The sequence below is a fragment of the Rhinoderma darwinii genome, assembly GCF_050947455.1.
Source record: "Rhinoderma darwinii isolate aRhiDar2 chromosome 5 unlocalized genomic scaffold, aRhiDar2.hap1 SUPER_5_unloc_28, whole genome shotgun sequence".
Lineage (NCBI taxonomy): Eukaryota > Metazoa > Chordata > Amphibia > Anura > Rhinodermatidae > Rhinoderma > Rhinoderma darwinii.
Genome location: NW_027461785.1, coordinates 63,846 through 88,023, shown reverse-complemented (window position 1 = coordinate 88,023; position 24,178 = coordinate 63,846). Strand labels below are relative to the sequence as shown.

Sequence of the window (24,178 nt, the reverse complement as noted above, 5' to 3'; positions counted from 1 at the left end):
GTCTGTTGGTCAATACTTTGGCGAGGATCTTGTAGTCCACGTTCAGGAGAGAGATGGGGCGCCAGTTTTTCAGGTCACATCTCTCCCCCTTCCGCTTATACAAGATCGTGATCATGCCTTCTCTCAAGGACGGTGGCATTCTACCCTCCACCACCATCTCCTCATAGAGCTCCAGCAGGTCCGGACAGATCAAGTCCCCCAGCGCTACATAGAGCTCTGCTGGGAGACCATCACTGCCCGGGGTCCTGCCGGGTCTGAAGGATTTAGCGGCAGAGAGCAGTTCCTCCACCGTCAGGGGTACGTCCATAGCCTCCGTACCTGCAGGATCAAGATGATTAGTGATACCTGACAGGAATTTATCGGCGGCTTCGGGGTCAGTGGTTTTCCGGGAGTAGAGGCTTCGGTAGTAGTCTGTGACGACTCCCATCACCTCCTTCTTCCCAGAATGCATGTTTCCGGTCTCATCTCGGAGTTCCTTCAGGGGCGTGTGGCCGGCATGGAGTTTCCTGAAAAAGAACGAGTTACATTTCTCACCCTTCTCCAGGTTCTCCACCTTGGAACGAAAGACAATTCGCTTGGATTCCTCCTCAAAGTGCCTTTTCAGGCCCTTTTTGGCTTCCTCCAGCTCCTTCCTGACGTCCCAGCCGCATTGAAGGAGGTCTTGCAGGGATCGCAGCTGACGCTGCATCTCTCTGAAGTCTCTCTTCCTCTCACACGCCTGTTGACGACTTTTTGCCTGAAAGAAACAACGAAATTCAACTTTAACATATTCCCACCAGTCACAGGTTTTGTCAAAGAAAACTTTATCATTCCTCCAAACAATATAGGCGTCTCTAAGTTCCGCCAGTACCTCTTCTCTTTCCAGCAGGGCACAATTCAGCTTCCAGGAGCCAGGGCCGGGAGGAAAACCGTGGCCGATGGCACCCTGGAAGAGAATGGCCCTGTGGTCAGAGAAGAAGCAGGGGACCATGGAGTGCCCATGCTGCTTGACTGCCCGGGAGGTGAACACAAAGTCAATCCGAGAACGAAGTGAGCCATCGGGTCGGCTCCATGAATAGTTCACAGAGCCGATCCCCATGGAGCCCACAACGTCCTGCAAGGATGCTTCGGTTACCATCTCGATAAGCAGTTTGGAACTGACATCCAGCTTGATTGAAGTGCCGGAACTTCGTCCATCCTCTTCGATGGGGCAGTTGAAGTCCCCGGCCATCACCACTGCCCTAGTGGTGGCGAGCTGGGTCCGCAGGGTCTGGAATAGTTCCAGGCGCTCAGCCTTCATAGGGGGAGCGTACACGTTGATGAGCCTAATCGGCTCTCCCGCCCAGGAACCGTCTACGACCAACAAGCGGCCGCAGACGAGCTCCTGGACAGAGTCAACAGTAAATACGCTTCCCCTAATCAGGATGGCAACCCCTGCAGACTTACAGTCGCCCCCACCAGACCAGTAGGACGGGCCATGGGTCCACTGCCTGGCCAGATGATGGTATGACCTGGAAGAGGGGAGAGTACATTCCTGCAGCATAAATACATCACTCGACTGCTTGGAAAGAAAAGTTAGCACCATCTGACATCTAGTCCTATCTCTAACACTCCTCACATTGAGGCTAAAGATGTTAAGTTTAGCAGCCATGGGGGAGAATAAAGAAGGTTAGTGCAAACGATACACCTTAGTTACCAGTCCGGTCGGGCGGATCCTCCTCTCTGGAGCCTGGCGGGTCCGGAAGATCCAGCAGGCCCTCTGACAAAAATTGTTCCAGGATTGTAGCCACCTGGATGTCTGTTGTGAAGTCGATGACCTCAGGTTCAGACACGAGTTCCTCCACCATCTGCTCCATTTCCTCCTGCTGCGCAAGGGAATCTTCGCAGATTTCCACGACTTGTCGCTTTGAGGACTCAGCAGCTGGGCTGTCCCTCACCTTTCTCTTCCTCTGGATGGCACCTGAGGAGACAAGAGGGGGAAAATCCTCCAGGGAGAGGACTCCAGCAGCTGGAGGGGAAGATGTTAGTGCTGCTGGAGCTGGGGAGAAGGGAGGCTGGGTTGGGAGAGGTGCAGGTGACAGGACCACTGAGATGGGTGGGTAGGAGAAGGTGAGAGCCTCAGTGGGGGTGACAGGGGTTGGGGACGGGGGGGTGGGGAGGGCCGGGCGAGGAAGGGTGGGAAGGGTAGGGCGAGGGAGGGCCGGGAGAGGGGGGGGAGGGACTGTCGTCTTCTTACCATCCTTCTTTTTCCCGGTCTTCTGTGCCGCTGGAGCTCTGGCTGGGGCGGGGTTCCCTCTGGCTGGAGCTTTCGCTGCTACAGTTGCCCAGGATCGATCCCTCTTCGGGCAGTCCTTGTAAGAGTGGGCTGCTTGTCCGCAGAGGTTGCACATTGTCCGTTTCGGGCAGTCTTTGGTCTCGTGTCCTGTTACCCGGCAGTTCTTGCAGGCGTCCTCCTTGCAGTCCTTCACCGAATGACCCTTCTTGCTGCATCTCCTGCAGATCTGCGGCATGTCCGGGTAATAGATGAGGCCGTAGGAGTTGCCCAGCGAGAATGACTGGGGCAGGTGCTGGAGGCCGTCTTCCGCGTTTGAATCCTTGTTCAGTCGGACGATTACCGACCACTTGCCAGTCCAGAAGCCGAGTCCGTTCAGGATGTGGGTGGGTTCCCTCACCACTGTGCAGAACCGCTTCAGGAGCGTGGTGATGTCTTTGCCGGGGGTGTGTGGGTTCCGCATTGAGACCGTCACCCGCCTTTCCTCTCTTTGGACAGGGCAGTTGCCCACAAAGCGAGAGAAAGGGGATTCAGGCCTCGCCGCTTTCACCATCTCCCAGTACCTTCTGCAGATGTTGATCGAAGCGAAGGTCACGAAGAACATCCCGGTCATGAAGGCCTGGATACTGATGGTCTCTGGCTTAGCGAAGCCCTGATCCAGGAGCATCTTCTGGCAGAACACTTCTTCCGTCATGTCCGGCACTCTCCCGTCCACCTCCTTGAGCTTCAGGGCCACCGTCTGCTTCATCCAGGGCTCCAGGGTTGGAGCAGCCTGGTTCGGCTTCCTGGTGGCCTGTTGGCTTGAGGAGGCTTCAGGAGGAGATGTCCTGGCCTGGGCCGGCTCACCTGGTCCATCAGCCTTCTCCTTCTGGGTGGCAGGGTTGCTGGTTGAGGCCATGGCTTCTTCCAGCTGTTCCTGTCGCTTGGGGAGGATCTTCGATAGCTCTTTCCCGAAGGGGGCGGAGCTATGCAAATCTTCTCCTTGCTGGCCGAGGTTCTTCCACGAAATTTCTTCCGCAGCGGTTCCTCGTCGAGCTTCTTCTTCTGCGGCCGAGCTTCTTCGAAGATCCCCTTCAGCAGCGGCTCTTCTCCGAAGTTCTCCTTCTTCTTCCCGGCAGCGATCTCCCGGAGCTTCTTCCTCGATGGCGGCTTCTCCCTTCTGGATCGTCGTCTTCGCTGGTTCTTCTCCGCAGTTCGTCGCCGGCTTCGTCTGGAACGCTCTTGGATCGCTAAGCTAGTGTTTATAGCCCCCAGTGGTTCTCCGAGCTATCTATCCTTACAAGGACTGATAAGAACAGATACTACACTTGATCTTAGCCAAAAGGCCGAGAAGCGATAACCCGAGCGGCCCTTGCCTTGCCCGAGCCTGTCCCATACTGCTGTTCACCCCTTGCAGCGATTGATTCAGCCTACTCCTAGGCAATTCCATGGGGCCCTGCAGGCTCACACACATTTACAGCTACTAAGCGGGAGGGAGGTGAATAAAGGCCGGAGAGGAAGCTACACAGGATTTGCTTCTTTTGCTTGCACCACAATGCAGTGCTGAAAGAGGAGGAATCTACATAAAAACGCCTTCCTGGCAACGCCCAAATGCCCTCCTGCCATGCAGATAAACACTGGCAGCGGCAGCAAGTGCATGCCCACAGCCACCCCTTGTTCCTTCACACCTTGTATCAGCTTTAATCCAGTCCAGTGCTGCCTGCTGAGCAGCACTGACCAACACTGCCTGGGCCCAGGCTTTTATCTATCTCTGAGGCCCCATTATGATGTCAGAAAGCTGGCTCTGGAATCCTGAGGGCTCCACTATGACACGTGCAAAGTTCCGTCTGAACTTTATATAAGACGGTGAGGCTCAGTCAGTCACTCAGTGTTGCCTGAGAGGGCAACACTGCAACAGCCGGCCGCCAGGCTGTCTTTTTTTTGCACATTTATTTGCCTCCAGGAGGCCACAAGAGGGAGACAAGGGACTGCAAAATGGAAAATAAGCATCCACCAACTTTACAGACAACTTCTCCTTGCTCCTACAACCTCCATCCTTGCACAGTTTGTTATTCTTCCAGGTAACAAAGTAACAAATCCAAATTGCTGCTCTCTTTGTAGGCAAGCAAGGGTTTGTTGCAACTGCAATTCTTACTTCTTCTTGAAATGTAGGGACGACAGTACATTCCATCACATCCATCTAGTGTACACAGGTAGGTCCATTGTGGCGGGTAGGCGGCTGGCTGCTTTAATGGCTGTTTGCTGTTCCCCTACTCCACTCCACTCCACTATTTGACTGTGGTGCTGCATCAATCAGTGGCTGGCTCAGGTGCAGCTCTTTAACTTACCTAGGAGGGAGGGCGGAGAGAAGACAAGGAAGGTGAATGAGCTGTTCCAATGTGAAATGCCGGAAACACAGAAACACAGAAGACACACACACACACACACACACACACAACAAGAGGTGGCAATGTATTCATTAATTGCATTTAATAAATGAGCTCATTATCACACATGACTGTACAAATGCATTGTCCAACAGGTGTTGAAATAATGGGATTAAAAGGGGAGATCCCATCAGAAAGACAAAAACAATAGCAAACACAAATAGCACTTTTGGAATCTGATTTTAGTCAACACATAAGGGAAGGGTGCACCGGTCCTGGAAATACTGCAATACCAGGTCAATGCGTGGAGTGGACAGAGCAAGCTCTATTTCCATCTCCCTGTTCTAAAAATCCATTTAATATATGGTCCCCAGATAGGGGACGTATCAGATATTAAACTGATAAGAACAGATTTTTGATTGAAAAATGCTTTATTGACAATCAATCGTCATCATACAAACATTACTGCGACGCAGCGCGAGCCATGAAGCAGCAAATAATAAATAATAACAGTCGTCAAACATAACATGACAGTATAATACACAGTACAGGCTAGCCTATGCTATACATTACACCACATGCTACACTAACATTCTTGCATTCACTAAAGCCAAACAACAAAGCATTACAGACAAGTGATGGGATAGGGGAGTGGGTAGGAGGGGATAGGGAAGCGGGAAATCACAGGCCCGAAGCTTTATTGAAAGACAACACACAAGAAGGGAGAGTGGGGGGAAGGGGAGTATCAGTCCTCTTCCTCATCGACGTCCGGGCTGTCCCAGGTGGAATAGTCTCTGAGCAGGCTGTGGATCAGCCTGCGGCAGTCCTGGACGGACACACTCTCTCTCCGCAAAATCAGACGATTCCTGGCGAACCATATAGCGTCCTTAAAACAGTTCATAAGGCGCCAGGCTTCCTGGATTGCTCCATCCGTGGTATTCCCAGGAAATAGTCCATAAAGTACCGAGCGGTACGACAGTCTGTTCCTGGGAACTGAGTCCTTGAGTTCGTGTTCCAAGGCTTTCAACAGACCCTGTGCAAAGGGGCACTGCCAGAAAATGTGCAAAGATGTTTCCTCCGTGAAGGGGCACCTGGGGCAGTACCGGGTCTTGCACAGGTTGCGGGCATGCATGAATGACCTAAGAGGCAGTCCTCCCTGGATGGCCATCCATGAAATGTCCTTGTGCCCGTTGGTCAACCTGCCAGATGACACGTTAGTCCAAACAGTCTCCAACGTGTCGGCATGAAGCCCTGGAACAAACTCCAGTGAGTCCTTTGCTCTGATGTGCTTGTGGATCGTCTTAGGTTTCCACAAGTCGGGCTTAAGACCCTCCAGTTGATGCTCCCTCACAAACCGGACGACATCTCCGTAGAACCAGGGAGCGTGCCAGTTGTAAGGGAAGGAGCTGTCCCACTTATCCCAGCCAAAACCTCGCCAGAGGGGAAGGAGGAAGTAGCGGGACATGGCCTTGCCCGCAGAGCCGTTTGCTGTCCTCAGAGTCCTACGAACACAGTCACATACAAAAGCGATACGCAGCAGAGTGGGAATGTCGGGTATACCCTTCCCACCTTTGCGGGGCTCCTTGTACATAACAGTCCGCTTTACTCTGTCCATTTTCGAGCCCCAGATGAAGCGAAACACAGTCCTGGTAATGGCCCTCGAGACCGTTGCAAGAGGGGGCCATGCCTGTGCAGTGTATTGTAGCACAGGCAAGACTTCGTTACGCAGGACCATTGCTTTGCCCTCAATAGTGAGTTGTCTGAGGCTCCACAGTCCGATCCTTTGGTTGACTTTGGCCAAGCGTTCTTCCCACGACTTTAGGGCTGCACCTTCCTTACCGAACCAGACTCCCAGAATTTTGATGAAGTCCGGCTTGATAGTAAACGGGAAGGAGGCAGGAGAAGGCAGGTACCACTTTCCGAAGAGCATGGCTTCCGACTTCCCGCAGTTGACTTTTGCCCCTGAAGCGCGTCCGAACTCCTCACAGGTCTGGACGAGTGCAGTCACCGAACTCTGGTCAGCGCAGAAGACGGTCACGTCGTCCATGTACAGCGAGCATTTGACCTCGAAGTGTCCTGGACCTGGTGCGGTGATCCCTCTGATCTCTCCATTCTGCCGGATAGCCTCTGCGAAGAGCTCTATAACACAAACAAAAAGGAGAGGTGAAAGAGGACAGCCTTGTCTAACCCCCGACGATACAGGAAAGGGGTCAGTCTTCCAGCCGTTCACCAGCACCGAGCTGTAAATGTCGCAATACATCAGGTTAACATACAAACAGAACAACCTGCCAAGCCGCAGCCTACGCAGAGCCTTACCCATGAATTCGTGAGAGACCCGGTCAAAAGCCTTCTCCTGATCCAGACTGACCAGGGCCGCGTGTGTACGGCGGCTTTGCATGTAATGCACCGTGTCCCTCACCAGGGCAAGACTGTCGGCCACCCTACGGCCAGGAATGCCGCAGGTTTGGTCCGATCCGATGATCTGTCCGATGACAACCTTCAGTCTGTTGGTCAATACTTTGGCGAGGATCTTGTAGTCCACGTTCAGGAGAGAGATGGGACGCCAGTTTTTCAGGTCACATCTCTCCCCCTTCCGCTTATACAAGATCGTGATCATGCCTTCTCTCAAGGACGGTGGCATTCTACCCTCCACCACCATCTCCTCATAGAGCTCCAGCAGGTCCGGACAGATCAAGTCCCCCAGCGCTACATAGAGCTCTGCTGGGAGACCATCACTGCCCGGGGTCCTGCCGGGTCTGAAGGATTTAGCGGCAGAGAGCAGTTCCTCCACCGTCAGGGGTACGTCCATAGCCTCCGTACCTGCAGGATCAAGATGATTAGTGATACCTGACAGGAATTTATCGGCGGCTTCGGGGTCAGTGGTTTTCCGGGAGTAGAGGCTTCGGTAGTAGTCTGTGACGACGCCCATCACCTCCTTCTTCCCAGAATGCATGTTTCCGGTCTCATCTCGGAGTTCCTTCAGGGGCGTGTGGCCGGCATGGAGTTTCCTGAAAAAGAACGAGTTACATTTCTCACCCTTCTCCAGGTTCTCCACCTTGGAACGAAAGACAATTCGCTTGGATTCCTCCTCAAAGTGCCTTTTCAGGCCCTTTTTGGCTTCCTCCAGCTCCTTCCTGACGTCCCAGCCGCATTGAAGGAGGTCTTGCAGGGATCGCAGCTGACGCTGCATCTCTCTGAAGTCTCTCTTCCTCTCACACGCCTGTTGACGACTTTTTGCCTGAAAGAAACAACGAAATTCAACTTTAACATATTCCCACCAGTCACAGGTTTTGTCAAAGAAAACTTTATCATTCCTCCAAACAATATAGGCGTCTCTAAGTTCCGCCAGTACCTCTTCTCTTTCCAGCAGGGCACAATTCAGCTTCCAGGAGCCAGGGCCGGGAGGAAAACCGTGGCCGATGGCACCCTGGAAGAGAATGGCCCTGTGGTCAGAGAAGAAGCAGGGGACCATGGAGTGCCCATGCTGCTTGACTGCCCGGGAGGTGAACACAAAGTCAATCCGAGAACGAAGTGAGCCATCGGGTCGGCTCCATGAATAGTTCACAGAGCCGATCCCCATGGAGCCCACAACGTCCTGCAAGGATGCTTCGGTTACCATCTCGATAAGCAGTTTGGAACTGACATCCAGTTTGATTGAAGTGCCGGAACTTCGTCCATCCTCTTCGATGGGGCAGTTGAAGTCCCCGGCCATCACCACTGCCCTAGTGGTGGCGAGCTGGGTCCGCAGGGTCTGGAATAGTTCCAGGCGCTCAGCCTTCATAGGGGGAGCGTACACGTTGATGAGCCTAATCGGCTCTCCCGCCCAGGAACCGTCTACGACCAACAAGCGGCCGCAGACGAGCTCCTGGACAGAGTCAACAGTAAATACGCTTCCCCTAATCAGGATGGCAACCCCTGCAGACTTACAGTCGCCCCCACCAGACCAGTAGGACGGGCCATGGGTCCACTGCCTGGCCAGATGATGGTATGACCTGGAAGAGGGGAGAGTACATTCCTGCAGCATAAATACATCACTCGACTGCTTGGAAAGAAAAGTTAGCACCATCTGACATCTAGTCCTATCTCTAACACTCCTCACATTGAGGCTAAAGATGTTAAGTTTAGCAGCCATGGGGGAGAATAAAGAAGGTTAGTGCAAACGATACACCTTAGTTACCAGTCCGGTCGGGCGGATCCTCCTCTCTGGAGCCTGGCGGGTCCGGAAGATCCAGCAGGCCCTCTGACAAAAATTGTTCCAGGATTGTAGCCACCTGGATGTCTGTTGTGAAGTCGATGACCTCAGGTTCAGACACGAGTTCCTCCACCATCTGCTCCATTTCCTCCTGCTGCGCAAGGGAATCTTCGCAGATTTCCACGACTTGTCTCTTTGAGGACTCAGCAGCTGGGCTGTCCCTCACCTTTCTCTTCCTCTGGATGGCACCTGAGGAGACAAGAGGGGGAAAATCCTCCAGGGAGAGGACTCCAGCAGCTGGAGGGGAAGATGTTAGTGCTGCTGGAGCTGGGGAGAAGGGAGGCTGGGTTGGGAGAGGTGCAGGTGACAGGACCACTGAGATGGGTGGGTAGGAGAAGGTGAGAGCCTCAGTGGGGGTGACAGGGGTTGGGGACGGGGGGGTGGGGAGGGCCGGGCGAGGGAGGGTGGGAAGGGTAGGGCGAGGGAGGGCCGGGAGAGGGGGGGGAGGGACTGTCGTCTTCTTACCATCCTTCTTTTTCCCGGTCTTCTGTGCCGCTGGAGCTCTGGCTGGGGCGGGGTTCCCTCTGGCTGGAGCTTTCGCTGCTACAGTTGCCCAGGATCGATCCCTCTTCGGGCAGTCCTTGTAAGAGTGGGCTGCTTGTCCGCAGAGGTTGCACATTGTCCGTTTCGGGCAGTCTTTGGTCTCGTGTCCTGTTACCCGGCAGTTCTTGCAGGCGTCCTCCTTGCAGTCCTTCACCGAATGACCCTTCTTGCTGCATCTCCTGCAGATCTGCGGCATGTCCGGGTAGTAGATGAGGCCGTAGGAGTTGCCCAGCGAGAATGACTGGGGCAGGTGCTGGAGGCCGTCTTCCGCGCTCGAATCCTTGTTCAGTCGGACGATTACCGACCACTTGCCAGTCCAGAAGCCGAGTCCGTTCAGGATGTGGGTGGGTTCCCTCACCACTGTGCAGAACCGCTTCAGGAGCGTGGTGATGTCTTTGCCGGGGGTGTGTGGGTTCCGCATTGAGACCGTCACCCGCCTTTCCTCTCTTTGGACAGGGCAGTTGCCCACAAAGCGAGAGAAAGGGGATTCAGGCCTCGCCGCTTTCACCATCTCCCAGTACCTTCTGCAGATGTTGATCGAAGCGAAGGTCACGAAGAACATCCCGGTCATGAAGGCCTGGATACTGATGGTCTCCGGCTTAGCGAAGCCCTGATCCAGGAGCATCTTCTGGCAGAACACTTCTTCCGTCATGTCCGGCACTCTCCCGTCCACCTCCTTGAGCTTCAGGGCCACCGTCTGCTTCATCCAGGGCTCCAGGGTTGGAGCAGCCTGGTTCGGCTTCCTGGTGGCCTGTTGGCTTGAGGAGGCTTCAGGAGGAGATGTCCTGGCCTGGGCCGGCTCACCTGGTCCATCAGCCTTCTCCTTCTGGGTGGCAGGGTTGCTGGTTGAGGCCATGGCTTCTTCCAGCTGTTCCTGTCGCTTGGGGAGGATCTTCGATAGCTCTTTCCCGAAGGGGGCGGAGCTATGCAAATCTTCTCCTTGCTGGCCGAGGTTCTTCCACGAAATTTCTTCCGCAGCGGTTCCTCGTCGAGCTTCTTCTTCTGCGGCCGAGCTTCTTCGAAGATCCCCTTCAGCAGCGGCTCTTCTCCGAAGTTCTCCTTCTTCTTCCCGGCAGCGATCTCCCGGAGCTTCTTCCTCGATGGCGGCTTCTCCCTTCTGGATCGTCGTCTTCGCTGGTTCTTCTCCGCAGTTCGTCGCCGGCTTCGTCTGGAACGCTCTTGGATCGCTAAGCTAGTGTTTATAGCCCCCAGTGGTTCTCCGAGCTATCTATCCTTACAAGGACTGATAAGAACAGATACTACACTTGATCTTAGCCAAAAGGCCGAGAAGCGATAACCCGAGCGGCCCTTGCCTTGCCCGAGCCTGTCCCATACTGCTGTTCACCCCTTGCAGCGATTGATTCAGCCTACTCCTAGGCAATTCCATGGGGCCCTGCAGGCTCACACACATTTACAGCTACTAAGCGGGAGGGAGGTGAATAAAGGCCGGAGAGGAAGCTACACAGGATTTGCTTCTTTTGCTTGCACCACAATGCAGTGCTGAAAGAGGAGGAATCTACATAAAAACGCCTTCCTGGCAACGCCCAAATGCCCTCCTGCCATGCAGATAAACACTGGCAGCGGCAGCAAGTGCATGCCCACAGCCACCCCTTGTTCCTTCACACCTTGTATCAGCTTTAATCCAGTCCAGTGCTGCCTGCTGAGCAGCACTGACCAACACTGCCTGGGCCCAGGCTTTTATCTATCTCTGAGGCCCCATTATGATGTCAGAAAGCTGGCTCTGGAATCCTGAGGGCTCCACTATGACACGTGCAAAGTTCCGTCTGAACTTTATATAAGACGGTGAGGCTCAGTCAGTCACTCAGTGTTGCCTGAGAGGGCAACACTGCAACAGCCGGCCGCCAGGCTGTCTTTTTTTTGCACATTTATTTGCCTCCAGGAGGCCACAAGAGGGAGACAAGGGACTGCAAAATGGAAAATAAGCATCCACCAACTTTACAGACAACTTCTCCTTGCTCCTACAACCTCCATCCTTGCACAGTTTGTTATTCTTCCAGGTAACAAAGTAACAAATCCAAATTGCTGCTCTCTTTGTAGGCAAGCAAGGGTTTGTTGCAACTGCAATTCTTACTTCTTCTTGAAATGTAGGGACGACAGTACATTCCATCACATCCATCTAGTGTACACAGGTAGGTCCATTGTGGCGGGTAGGCGGCTGGCTGCTTTAATGGCTGTTTGCTGTTCCCCTACTCCACTCCACTCCACTATTTGACTGTGGTGCTGCATCAATCAGTGGCTGGCTCAGGTGCAGCTCTTTAACTTACCTAGGAGGGAGGGCGGAGAGAAGACAAGGAAGGTGAATGAGCTGTTCCAATGTGAAATGCCGGAAACACAGAAACACAGAAGACACACACACACACACACACACACACAACAAGAGGTGGCAATGTATTCATTAATTGCATTTAATAAATGAGCTCATTATCACACATGACTGTACAAATGCATTGTCCAACAGGTGTTGAAATAATGGGATTAAAAGGGGAGATCCCATCAGAAAGACAAAAACAATAGCAAACACAAATAGCACTTTTGGAATCTGATTTTAGTCAACACATAAGGGAAGGGTGCACCGGTCCTGGAAATACTGCAATACCAGGTCAATGCGTGGAGTGGACAGAGCAAGCTCTATTTCCATCTCCCTGTTCTAAAAATCCATTTAATATATGGTCCCCAGATAGGGGACGTATCAGATATTAAACTGATAAGAACAGATACTACACTTGATCTTAGCCAAAAGGCCGAGAAGCGATAACCCGAGCGGCCCTTGCCTTGCCCGAGCCTGTCCCATACTGCTGTTCACCCCTTGCAGCGATTGATTCAGCCTACTCCTAGGCAATTCCATGGGGCCCTGCAGGCTCACACACATTTACAGCTACTAAGCGGGAGGGAGGTGAATAAAGGCCGGAGAGGAAGCTACACAGGATTTGCTTCTTTTGCTTGCACCACAATGCAGTGCTGAAAGAGGAGGAATCTACATAAAAACGCCTTCCTGGCAACGCCCAAATGCCCTCCTGCCATGCAGATAAACACTGGCAGCGGCAGCAAGTGCATGCCCACAGCCACCCCTTGTTCCTTCACACCTTGTATCAGCTTTAATCCAGTCCAGTGCTGCCTGCTGAGCAGCACTGACCAACACTGCCTGGGCCCAGGCTTTTATCTATCTCTGAGGCCCCATTATGATGTCAGAAAGCTGGCTCTGGAATCCTGAGGGCTCCACTATGACACGTGCAAAGTTCCGTCTGAACTTTATATAAGACGGTGAGGCTCAGTCAGTCACTCAGTGTTGCCTGAGAGGGCAACACTGCAACAGCCGGCCGCCAGGCTGTCTTTTTTTTGCACATTTATTTGCCTCCAGGAGGCCACAAGAGGGAGACAAGGGACTGCAAAATGGAAAATAAGCATCCACCAACTTTACAGACAACTTCTCCTTGCTCCTACAACCTCCATCCTTGCACAGTTTGTTATTCTTCCAGGTAACAAAGTAACAAATCCAAATTGCTGCTCTCTTTGTAGGCAAGCAAGGGTTTGTTGCAACTGCAATTCTTACTTCTTCTTGAAATGTAGGGACGACAGTACATTCCATCACATCCATCTAGTGTACACAGGTAGGTCCATTGTGGCGGGTAGGCGGCTGGCTGCTTTAATGGCTGTTTGCTGTTCCCCTACTCCACTCCACTCCACTATTTGACTGTGGTGCTGCATCAATCAGTGGCTGGCTCAGGTGCAGCTCTTTAACTTACCTAGGAGGGAGGGCGGAGAGAAGACAAGGAAGGTGAATGAGCTGTTCCAATGTGAAATGCCGGAAACACAGAAACACAGAAGACACACACACACACACACACACACACAACAAGAGGTGGCAATGTATTCATTAATTGCATTTAATAAATGAGCTCATTATCACACATGACTGTACAAATGCATTGTCCAACAGGTGTTGAAATAATGGGATTAAAAGGGGAGATCCCATCAGAAAGACAAAAACAATAGCAAACACAAATAGCACTTTTGGAATCTGATTTTAGTCAACACATAAGGGAAGGGTGCACCGGTCCTGGAAATACTGCAATACCAGGTCAATGCGTGGAGTGGACAGAGCAAGCTCTATTTCCATCTCCCTGTTCTAAAAATCCATTTAATATATGGTCCCCAGATAGGGGACGTATCAGATATTAAACTGATAAGAACAGATTTTTTTTTTTTCTTAATAACCATTCAGTTAGATACGAAGCGAAAACTTAAGTTTTTCAATCTGAATAATCAAAAAAACGATATCGCTTATATCAATCATCTCTATGGTTACTCTTTAAATTTGTTCTTTTATTTAATTCCAAAGGAAAGACAATGCATTACAGAAATAACAGATGACAAAACAACATTATTTATAGCGGATTAATGCTTTCCACTTTTTGAATTTCCAAATCCCTTCGGAATCAACATTGCCACCACCGCGCTGCTTATCCCATAAATATTTGACATATAACCGGGACAAAAATATCTTAACACAATCATTTACAGACACAACCTTTCTTTTAAATACCAAAAGATTCCTCACATCCCACAGACTTTCCATCACACATACCATTATTAACCATAATATTCTATCTTTAGCTCTACTACATGCACCCATCCCAAACATTGCCACCTTCCAATTCACATATGTTACACCTGCCAACTCTTTACACAAACCCCCTACTCTCTTCCATACTTCATAAGAGAAGTCACAATCCCATATTAGATGGCGTATGCTCTCACTAGCCCCACACCCCTCCCTAGGGCACACTTCATGTCTAATGAGATCCCGCTGCTTTTGGACTTGTCTCACAGGCAGTATATTATGTAATGACATCCACACTACATCCCGTTGGCGATTTGACACCCCTACAATATCCAAATTCTTCCATACTGCATCCGCTTCACCTGACCGCAGCCCATCAATATTACATGCAAGCTCATTCGCCCGCATTCTTTTCATCACACCATTCTTATTCTTGAAATCCACCATAGGTACAGATAGTAAATCATACTTCCTCACAAACCATTCAATCTTCATGTACCACACAGGACATTTAAATGCCACAGGCACTCTTGCATCCCTCTTCACCCAATTTAACCCGAAAAGCGTCCATCCAGCCAAATACCTCATCATATACGCAGTTTTGTTATTCCGCTCAATCAACACCGTCACTACCTTCACATAACTCAACCCCAAGAAAACCTCAATATTTGGGAAATTCATTCCACCATGCTCGCACAATTTATATAGATACTCCCGCTTCAACTTTTCCATCCTGCATCCCCAAAAAAAAGTAAAAACCATTTTCTCTGCTTTTTTTATTTTCCTGGTTGAAAAGGGAAAAATCACTGCACAAAAGAGCAGGATTGGCAAAATAACTGACTTAATGATTAAGGTTTTACCAGAAAACGTCAAACTACGCATACGCCAGAAATTCAACTTTCGCTCAATCCGCATACCACATTCATCCCAACTCTCGTTCCCCTTTAAGTTTTCATTGAATAAAATACCCAAAACCCTAATTGCGCCTTGTTCACACTTTACACCATCCATTCTAACATTACTGTCACCAAAACACTTAAAAATGCTTTTACTCCAGTTCACTCTAAAAGCGGACGCACTACAGAAAAGATCTAACACCAATCTAGCCCTAGTCAAACTAGCTAGAGACTCACTCACAATGACCACATCGTCCATATAAGCTAGAGTTTTCACCACCTTACCTCCACTACCAGGTATCAGCAAGCCCCTCATCACCTTCTCTTTCCTAAACATACACAACAAAACTTCAATTACGCTAATAAAAAGAACGGGGGACATCGGACAACCTTGTCTGACTCCCGATTTAATTCTCACTTTACCACTCAAAAACCCATTCACCAAAAATTCGCTCGTCACTCCTCCATACAAGCATCTTACTGCACTCACAAACTTGCTATGAAAACCCATTTTATTCAACACACCAAACATAAATTCATGTGACACGCGGTCAAACGCCTTCTCAAAGTCCACAGCTAGCACCATACACTTTTGCTTTCTGTCCATGCAATCCCCAATCAAATCTTTTAACAGCAACAGGTTGTCAGTCATACGCCTACTTGGTACCGCACACACTTGATCCTCCCCCACTACCTGACCGATCACTTCACGCATTCGATTTGCTAGAATTTTGCTATAGCACTTGTAATCACTATTGAGCAAAGAGATAGGTCTCCAATTACCCAGATTCCTTTTATCACCCTTTTTATGTATTAACACAACAACACCCTCTTTCATAGATTCACTCATTATCCCATTGTCCCACATAAACTGACACACTTCCACTAGGTCTGCTCCCATTATGTCCCACGCTTGCACATACAATTCCACAGGAATACCGTCCTTCCCTGGAGTTTTATTTTTACTAGCACTCTTGACCACTTGCATAACTTCATCCATTGTAATTCCCTCTGATAACATATCAGAATCCTCCTTCCCTAGCACATTCTCTAATTTATTCATGGTATCATTCACCAAATCTCTATCAGTCCATTTGTCACCATACAGCTCGCGATAGAACGACTCCACTTCATTCATCACATCCTCCCCATAAACACAGTCACCCCCACTATTCATAACAACATCCATATCATCCTTCTTCCCACACATCTTTTTGAAGAAAAATCTTGTGCACTTCTCATCCTTTTCCAGATGTTCAATCTTAGATCTATATATGATTTCTTTCCCCCTCTCATCCATCTCTTTCTTAATCTCACTTTTGACCGCACAAAGCAAGTCACCCACATCATACCCAAGCATACTAAGCTTCCTCAACCACTCCATTCTCATATTCAGCTCTTTATATTTATTCCTACGAATTGCAGCTTTTTTATATCCCCATTTTTTAAAGAATTTCCTAACTTCACCCTTCATCCAGTCCCACCATTCTAACATATTCGCAAAATTTCTTTTTTTCCACTTCCATCCCACATACGCACGCTTAAAATCATCCATCACTTTTTTATCTTCAAGCAACCTGATATTCAGCTTCCACACCCCTTTACCATACTTTAATTTTGTATTCCCCTCAAAAAAAGCACTCATACTCACGTGATCAGTAAACATCACATCATCTTGGCGGAAAGATTTACATACCAAATTTTTGAAAAACACCCGGTCAATCCTGGATGTCACCCCACCCCCCTCTGCTCTAAAGGTTGCGGGCGGCGGCTTACCTAAAAACATTTCAGATGCATCTACAAAAGAAAAATCATTAATTAAATTATTTAACATTTTACCCGACACATCCATCTTAGCCCCTTCGGTAACACAATTGAAGTCCCCCACCCACACAGTAGGGATCCTACCAGGCAAAAAAATACTCAATTTTTCTAACAACTCTACTCTATCCCCTTTACTTGTTGGCCCATACACATTTATTACCCTGACCTTCCACCCTCTATAGCTTATAATTGCAGATAAGCATCTACCCGCCTCCACCACAGTATAACTATCAAATTTATAATCCTTATTCCCCAATAAGATTCCCACACCATCATTTTTATTTTTAACCGAGCCTGACCATATACTTTGGCCATATTGCCATTCTTTTTCATCTAATGCATCAGAGATGCCACATTCTTGCAAGCAAAAAATATCAGCCCCTAGATTTTTAAGGAAATCTAGTGCTGCAATTCTCCTAGGCCTAGATTTAATCAGCCTGACATTCAGGGATAGGACATGACATGTGATTTTGGCAGCCATGTTTTAATCTGGAGATGAAAACGTTGAACAACAAGCCCATCTTTTCCTCAGCCTTTTCCTTCTTGAGGCTGGCAATCCAACGCAAAGATAGAGCCTTCCAGATCCCCTAGAAAAGGAGTGTCAAAAGAAATACTAGTCACAGGATACACGCCGTCCCTCTGTGGACTCGCACTTCCTTCACTTGATGGTGAAAAGTTTGTTCTCTGCCTTTTTGGAGCCATCCCAAACTCCTCTTCACCTGGTCTCACAACAGCTGTTGCAAAATCACCCTGCTCTCCAGCCACCTCATGAGCCTCCTCTGCCTCCTCCCACACAATCACTGGGGTTATGGAGACTGAAGTCTCAACCTCACCTTCACCTTGCAGCCCGGTTTGCTCATCAGAAAGAGGGGGAAGGTCTTCTTCCACAGGTGATATTTCCATCACTCCACCCTCCGCACCTGCAACTGCAATTTCCTCAGACAGTGGACTTTCTGCCTGGATAATTGGACCAGCAACCTCAGGATCTTCAGGTCTCCCAGCAGGCCTCTGTCTGGCCATATCTGCATAAGAACGCTTAGGACAATTCCTGAAGGCGTGTCCTGTCTGTGCACAGAGGTTGCAAACGATGGGGTTGGTACAAACCTTTGACTCATGGCCCACCTGGCCGCATTTCCCACACCTTTTTCCTTGATTACAGGACTCCAGTATGTGTCCAAAGATCTTGCAGTTCTTGCAAAAGAGAGGGGGGTTAGGGAAGAAAAGATAGCCCCTGTCCCTGCCAATAGAAAAGTTCAAGGGGGGTCTGCTTAGCCCATCAACCCCTTCTGGATCCCTCTTAAAATTAACAATAAATTTGTACTTGCCACTCCAGATTCCAGCCTCGTTGAGGATCTTGTTGGAAAAGACCACAGACTCACAATGGCGGAGGAGGAAGGCCTCAATGTCCGACCTTGGCACATGGGGATTGTACATGAAGACAACCAAAGGGACATTCCCATCTTCATAGAGGAGAGTGAAAACAAGACCATCCAAAGCAGCATTGTTGCGGTTCTTCTTCAAAGTGTTGTAGAAATTTAGGCAGTCGCTCCTAGAATTAAGCACAAGGGTATAATGACCCACCTTATGTTCCTGGAGGCAGAGGATGGCAGGGCGAGGGATCTTCAGAGCTCCAAAAATAACTTCGTCCACCAGACGTCCAAGAGGAAAGCGATTCTCCAATCCAGCTGTAGCATTGATGCGGATTCCAAACTTGACCCGGAGATCTCCGGTCCTGGGATATACGATCTGAACGCCCATGATCGCCTTCTTTGTCTCCTGGCTCACCCCCTAAAGCAGCAGGTGGCTTAAGCTGGTAAACCAGCGATGCCACAAGGCCAAGGGCGAGCACACAGACGGACCTCCTGACCAACCCCTTGAGATTAGCCAAAAGGCCGAGAAGCGATAACCCGAGCGGCCCTTGCCTTGCCCGAGCCTGTCCCATACTGCTGTTCACCCCTTGCAGCGATTGATTCAGCCTACTCCTAGGCAATTCCATGGGGCCCTGCAGGCTCACACACATTTACAGCTACTAAGCGGGAGGGAGGTGAATAAAGGCCGGAGAGGAAGCTACACAGGATTTGCTTCTTTTGCTTGCACCACAATGCAGTGCTGAAAGAGGAGGAATCTACATAAAAACGCCTTCCTGGCAACGCCCAAATGCCCTCCTGCCATGCAGATAAACACTGGCAGCGGCAGCAAGTGCATGCCCACAGCCACCCCTTGTTCCTTCACACCTTGTATCAGCTTTAATCCAGTCCAGTGCTGCCTGCTGAGCAGCACTGACCAACACTGCCTGGGCCCAGGCTTTTATCTATCTCTGAGGCCCCATTATGATGTCAGAAAGCTGGCTCTGGAATCCTGAGGGCTCCACTATGACACGTGCAAAGTTCCGTCTGAACTTTATATAAGACGGTGAGGCTCAGTCAGTCACTCAGTGTTGCCTGAGAGGGCAACACTGCAACAGCCGGCCGCCAGGCTGTCTTTTTTTTGCACATTTATTTGCCTCCAGGAGGCCACAAGAGGGAGACAAGGGACTGCAAAATGGAAAATAAGCATCCACCAACTTTACAGACAACTTCTCCTTGCTCCTACAACCTCCATCCTTGCACAGTTTGTTATTCTTCCAGGTAACAAAGTAACAAATCCAAATTGCTGCTCTCTTTGTAGGCAAGCAAGGGTTTGTTGCAACTGCAATTCTTACTTCTTCTTGAAATGTAGGGACGACAGTACATTCCATCACATCCATCTAGTGTACACAGGTAGGTCCATTGTGGCGGGTAGGCGGCTGGCTGCTTTAATGGCTGTTTGCTGTTCCCCTACTCCACTCCACTCCACTATTTGACTGTGGTGCTGCATCAATCAGTGGCTGGCTCAGGTGCAGCTCTTTAACTTACCTAGGAGGGAGGGCGGAGAGAAGACAAGGAAGGTGAATGAGCTGTTCCAATGTGAAATGCCGGAAACACAGAAACACAGAAGACACACACACACACACACACACACACAACAAGAGGTGGCAATGTATTCATTAATTGCATTTAATAAATGAGCTCATTATCACACATGACTGTACAAATGCATTGTCCAACAGGTGTTGAAATAATGGGATTAAAAGGGGAGATCCCATCAGAAAGACAAAAACAATAGCAAACACAAATAGCACTTTTGGAATCTGATTTTAGTCAACACATAAGGGAAGGGTGCACCGGTCCTGGAAATACTGCAATACCAGGTCAATGCGTGGAGTGGACAGAGCAAGCTCTATTTCCATCTCCCTGTTCTAAAAATCCATTTAATATATGGTCCCCAGATAGGGGACGTATCAGATATTAAACTGATAAGAACAGATTTTTTTTTTTTTTTTTTTTTTTTTTTTTTTTTTTTAACCCTCAGAGGTAAAAATATAAGTTCATTATATTTTTTGCACCTCAAACACTTTCACCAAACGTACACTCTGTATTTAGTGCGTTTCTTTAAGCTCATCATCGGGTCAATGATTTTTCTTTTTTAAACATATTTATTTACATTTACAATTAAACAAAAAAGGCATACAATCCCATCACCTTAGTCTAAACCCTTCACTCCACCCACCATTTATACTTTAACTACATACCTCCACTTCAAAAATTTCCAAATACCCTCTGCATCTGCTTCCCCAAACCTTTTCTTGTCCGACAAATATACCACATACATTCTATCCAAAATCATCCTCAAACACCCTTCTACCGTCACTTCCTTTCTTCTAAAGACATACAAATTCCTTACATCCCACAAAACTTCTTTAATGATTGCTAACATAATACACCACACCCTCTGTTTTTTCCTATCTAACATTCCCAACCCAAACATTATTACCTCAAACGACAGTTTTTTAACCCCAACCACCTCTTTACACAAAGGACTCACACCCTTCCACACTTCCTGAGCCACATCACAATTCCAGAATAAATGTAAAATATTTTCACACCCTCCACACCCCACTCTAGGACATGCTTCACTCCTCCCAATCCCACGATTTCTTTGAAACTCTCTCACAGGCAACGCTCCATGCATACTTTGCCATACAATCTCTTTCTGTCTATTTGTTATCCCATCCGTTTCCAAACTCTTCCATACTCTCCCTACATTCGCCCTTCTCACCATATTTATAGGACACTGCACTTCTTTTCCTTCAATACATCTCAACATCTCTTTTTTATTTCTCAACACATCACCCTTCCCCAACAACTCATAGCTTTTCAAAAACTTTTCCACATAAAGATACCACTTTGGACATATAAGTGCATACGGCACTCTTAAATCTCTCCCTATCCATCCTAATCTGCATAACACACTCCCACTCAGATATCTTACCATACATGCAAATTTCCAATCACCTCCCATCATCCTTCTTACTGCAAACACACTATTCACTCCCAAATATACCTCAATATTAGGAAACCCCATTCCCCCATTCTTTACACTTTTCCTCACAGTCTCTCTCTTCACTCTCTCCATCTTAGAACCCCAAAAAAATACCATCAGCACTCTATTCAATCTTCTCAGCATCATATACCCTGGCGGAAAGACAAAAGCAACATACAACAAAATTGGTAAAATCACACTTTTAATCACAAGAATCTTCCCAGCAAAAGACAATTCTCTCAAACGCCAGAAATTCATTTTCTTAATAATCTTTTTACCAACATCCTCCCAACTTTCATTCCCATCCAATTTTTCATCAAATTTCACCCCCAAAATCTGAATCGCTCCTTCCACACATTTTACACCTAAATCTTCTCTACTCCCAATGTTGCCAAACCTCTTCCATTCACTCTTATCCCAATTTACTCTAAATGCAGATGCCCCACAGAACAAAGCAACTAACAATTTAGCACGCCTTACCGCAGCATCGGATTCACAAATCACACACACATCATCCATGTATGCTAATACTTTTACTTCTTTCCCACCACAACCAGGAATCTTCACACCTCTCATACATTTATCCTTCCGAAACATCTGTAATAAAGGCTCAATCGCACAAATAAAGGCAATCGGAGACAGGGGACACCCCTGCCTCACACCGGAACCCACACTTATCTCACCACCAACCCATCCATTAATGAGAATCTTACTATACACATTCTTATACAACACTCTTACAACATTCACAAAGTCACTAGGAAAACCCATTCTTACCAAAACTCTAAATAAAAAATCATGCGCCAAACGATCAAAAGCCTTTTCAAAATCAATTGACAGAACATTCAATACTTGTTTCCTCTCCATGCTATCCCATATCACATCTCTCAGCAAACACAAATTCTCACTAATCCTCCTCCCCGGCACTCCACACACTTGCTCCTCCCCAACCACCTGACCAATCACATCTCTCATCCTATTTGCAATCAGCTTAGCAAACACCTTATAGTCCACATTCAACAAAGTAATCGGCCTCCAATTTTTAACATCATTCACATCCCCTTTCTTATAAATCAAAACCACCACCCCACTTTTCATACTTTCAACCATCCTACCATTCTCCCACATAAATTTATAAACTTGCACCACATCATCCTTAATCACGTCCCACATTTTTATGTAAAATTCCATCGGTAACCCATCATCCCCTGGAGTCTTATTCACAGCCATACTATCCAACACTCTCTTTACTTCATCCTCCTCAATGTTTCTCATCAAATTTGCATATTCAATTACTTCCACCCTATTTTCAATCATACTCACCACTTCAGCCTCCAAGTCCCTATCAATCTCTTTCACTGCATACAATTCTTTATAAAAACTTTCAACCACAGGAAACACTGCTTTTCCTTTCACCACCCTTCCATTTTTATCATACACTCTCACCAAATCCTCCTTTTTCCCCACTACTTTTTTGAAAAAATACCTAGAACATTTTTCCCCCTTTTCCAATTTATCTAATTTTGACTGATACATAATCTTTCTACCTTTTTCTAACAACCATTCCCTCATCTCATTTTTCACACAATCAATCTCCTCATCCACACTCCAACCTCTCTTTTTAACCTTCTGGAGAAAATTCAACCTTATATTATAACATTCATACCTCTTCCTTCTCTCCACAGCTTTCCTATAACCAACCTTTCTAAAAAACACACGTGTTCTTTCTTTAACCCAATCCCACCATGTTATTATATCCACAAAATCACCTTTTTTCTCACACCAAAACCTATATGTATCCACATATTTTCCACAAACACTCTCATCATCCAACAAACTCACATTCAATTTCCATAAACCCCTCCCACTCCCACAATCCTCATCCCAGACCAACTCACACTTAATGCACTCGTGATCAGAATATCCTACCTTCATTTGCATATATCCCTTACCCATCACCCCCTTAGAAACAAAAATCATATCAATTCTACTACTGTGTCTCCCACTATCCGCATAATAAGTATCTACTATAGGGTTAACACCACACAGGTGCACTACATCCCTCAATCCAAAATCAGTGAGTACAGACTTTAGCACATTCCCAGACACATCCAAATCCCCTCTAGTATCACAGTTAAAATCCCCCACCCACACAATATGTTCCCTACCTGGCAAAAACAGTTTAATTCTCTCAAACAACTCCACTCTCTCTTCCTTTTTTGCAGACGCATACACATTAATTACACGCACATTCACACCACATACTTTTATAACCACTAACAGGCACCGCCCCTCCTCAATCACTGTGTAGCTACAAACCTCCACCCTGCTACTCCTAACCAAAACCCCCACACCATCATTTCTATTGTGACTAGAACATGACCATATTGCTGCACCAAAACCCCACTCCTCCTGCTTAACTATATACTCTATCCCACACTCCTGCACACAAATTAAATCTGCTCCACTGAAAGACAATTCCTCCAAAATGGCTGCTCTCCTGGCCCGGTTTTTAAACACCCGGACATTGGAAGACAAAATTTTAAACGACATTTTATAACTGCCCTAGGCAGAAAAAGGTGAAAAAACACAAAGCAGAACCCTCAAACTTTCCGGGTTAAAGGCCCGGGAGAGTTTTCTTCACTAGTCTCATACTCCATGTTCGGCTCAAACAATGCCTGAAAGGCGTTCGCCGTCTCCACACTTTGCGTCTCCACCACTTCAATTCTCTGTTTTTTTGGAAAGTTCCCCACTCTCTGTGGGCGAAAAGACATCTCCACTTCTCTCACTGGACTCAACACTCCAGAGGAAGACCATTCTGATATCCTCTGAGATTCTTCTACCACAGGGCTTGGCATGTCCTCAATGAAAGTTTCCTCAATTGCCTGCACCTGCGTGCTATCTCGCTCAGCCTCAGCCAATATTGCATCAAGGATTTCTTTCTGCCTTTGCTCCTCCACCTCCCTTTCTATCCTTAACCTCTCATTGGCTTCCTCTTGCTTCTGGATATTCTTCTGTCTCTGTGCCTCTCTTTCCTTTTCCTCTTTCTCCTTTCTCTTCTTG

At 48.1% G+C, this 24,178-nt stretch overlaps 2 non-coding genes and 4 pseudogenes across 2 annotated transcripts; all 6 read right to left on the bottom strand.

Moving 5' to 3' along the window:
* Positions 1-3,486: 3,486 nt before the first annotated feature.
* LOC142689236 (U2 spliceosomal RNA) lies at positions 3,487-3,588 on the bottom strand (annotated as a pseudogene).
* A 1,288-nt stretch (positions 3,589-4,876) lies between these two features.
* On the bottom strand, positions 4,877-5,050 carry LOC142689101 (U2 spliceosomal RNA; annotated as a pseudogene).
* Positions 5,051-10,605: 5,555 nt separating this feature from the next.
* On the bottom strand, positions 10,606-10,707 carry LOC142689235 (U2 spliceosomal RNA; annotated as a pseudogene).
* Positions 10,708-11,995: 1,288 nt separating this feature from the next.
* LOC142689298 (U2 spliceosomal RNA) lies at positions 11,996-12,186 on the bottom strand. Its single transcript, XR_012858202.1, has one exon. It is a non-coding gene; the product is annotated as a U2 spliceosomal RNA (small nuclear RNA).
* Positions 12,187-13,474: 1,288 nt separating this feature from the next.
* On the bottom strand, positions 13,475-13,666 carry LOC142689142 (U2 spliceosomal RNA). The gene has a single exon (XR_012858142.1). It is a non-coding gene; the product is annotated as a U2 spliceosomal RNA (small nuclear RNA).
* Positions 13,667-19,906: 6,240 nt separating this feature from the next.
* LOC142689153 (U2 spliceosomal RNA) lies at positions 19,907-20,116 on the bottom strand (annotated as a pseudogene).
* Between the last annotated feature and the right edge of the window lie 4,062 nt (positions 20,117-24,178).